This window comes from Galeopterus variegatus, unplaced genomic scaffold, assembly GCF_000696425.1.
Source record: "Galeopterus variegatus unplaced genomic scaffold, G_variegatus-3.0.2 Scaffold12779, whole genome shotgun sequence".
NCBI lineage: Eukaryota > Metazoa > Chordata > Mammalia > Dermoptera > Cynocephalidae > Galeopterus > Galeopterus variegatus.
In genome coordinates, this window is record NW_007738890.1 from 27,906 (window position 1) to 30,088 (window position 2,183).

Consider the following 2,183-nt stretch of genomic DNA (forward strand, 5'->3'; position numbering starts at 1 on the left):
ATAAAGTTGCTTCACCTGCTTCTAGGGAGGTGAAGGTGAGATAAGCGAAATTTGCATTGGGGTTTTAGAGAGCAAGACTGTTTGTGAGCCCTTCCTTGTCCCTGTCATCTACGAGGCCCCTGCGTGCCCATCTTCATCCTGAAGCTTGTTCACAGTCCTCTGTCCCCCAGCTCTTGCCGTCTCCCTGGCTGGTTTCAGCATGATGCACTGGCCTCTCCTCCATCAGCCTTCTTACCATCTTAGTGTTCAACTTTTCCTGTCCAGCTACAGCCTCAACTATCACCCCATTCATAGCCACAATTCTGAATTTTCTTTCTACGAAACAAAGTTGGTCCTAGAATAAGAGAAGGAAAAATAAAGTTTTTATAGAAAGAGAATCCTTAACTGATACATTTTATTAGATGTCTAAGCTGCTATAGTAGTTAAGAACTGTGGTTAACTCGATATAATAACTGAAAACAACAATGGCTTAAACAAGGCATTTATTAAGTAACAGGAGCCTGCGGGCAGGCCGGGCTAGTGCTGGGAGAGGGAGTCACAGTCATCAGGGACCCAGGCCAGTTCTGTCTTTCAGATCCAGTACATATTCTTGTGCGTGACTTCCTCCTTGATGTCGCTCATGGTCCAAGACAGCGGCAGAGTTACTTTGGCTCTTGCCATCTTATCTGTAATCTCAGCACCAGGGCTAGGGAAAGGGTGGAGGACAAAAAGGCCCCTTTCCTGCTGACAAACACCTTTTTCTTACGTGACTTTCCTCAATCACCTTAAAACAGTTCTGTTTACATCTTATTAGCCAGACTAGCCACCTGGCCACATCCGTCTAGGATCTGTAGTCTTTTAGGTTGGGCCTGCTGCTGCCCAGATAAATTCAAGGTTGCTTGAATTAGCGTTGGTGATATAGCAGAGCTCCTGCTCTAGTGGATTTCCACGTTGTCAAAAGATACTTTATTGATCAGCAGCTGTGGCAGACATTGCCAGGTGCTGCACCAATGCTAATTGCCCTGCCTTGCAGATAGTAGCGGCTCAGGAAATAACGTGAAGGATTGGATGATCTGAATGATTTGAATTAATCATGTTTACTATTTATGACGTTACAGGTAAATATAAAATGCATACAGCGCTTGAATAATGGAACAGTTAGTTATTGGATATATAATAATGGAACAAGCTGCAGAGAAATGGCCAAACCTCAAGTGCCCCTATTTAGACTCAAAAGAAAATTCGTGTTCTTAAATTTTGATACTTTGTGTAGCCTTGCTACTTAAAGTGGTGGGAGCAGGCTAGAAATGCAGAATCTGAGGCCCCACTCCAAATCTGTTGAATTAGAAGCTACATTTTTTTTTCTGGTGTTGGCTGGTGCAGGGATGGAACCCTGGACTCGTTATCAGCACCACGCTCTAACCAACTGAGCTAACAGGCCAGCACAGAACCTACATTTCAAACAGCTTGCCAAGGTAATTTGTATGCATATTAAAGTTTTGAAAGCACTGCTTTAAAATTTTGTCCTGTACCCACATTAATCTATCACTTCTTTCCTGCCTCTTGATTTTACAGCTGGTTGAGATAATGATTTCAACCTGTAGGGGAATTTAAAAAAAAAAAAGGCCACGAGGTGCTGGTTCCAGTAGTTATCTGCTAAGAATAACTGAGGAGGGAAAGGACAAATTGTGGTATTTGTGTTAAGGTTTTAGTTGGGAGCGAGAAAAACAGTTTGCAAAAGTTCCCCCAGGTGACCCCAATGCTCCCCCGCCCCCACCACCTTAGCTCCACTGTCAGGAAAGTAAAGCAGTTAATTGCCTAGCAGGAATTGCCACTAAATGTAATTACTCTGCCTCGGAGGTATAGTTGTGAGAGGTATTTGGCAGGGTTGAGATGTCTTAGCCCACCAGCTGGAATTTTTGCTGCAGGAATAAACCTGGATTCTGGTCTCCTTCTGTGAAGTTTCTGGATAAATGGCCAGACAGGAGAGTTTTGCAGGTTTGGGCATAGTTCAACAAAATAACTGTTACTGCTACTGGCAAAGGTGAGCGGATTTTTTTCCTCCTTTGAATGAAAGTGAATCCTGTTAGTGTTCTATTTGTTGCAAGTTTTTAGCAACTTACAAACTGTCGCTTTGAACATAGGTATTTTTAAAAAGTTAAAGCAGAGATCATCCTTACTTGAAACTTACTCTAAAGAGGAAA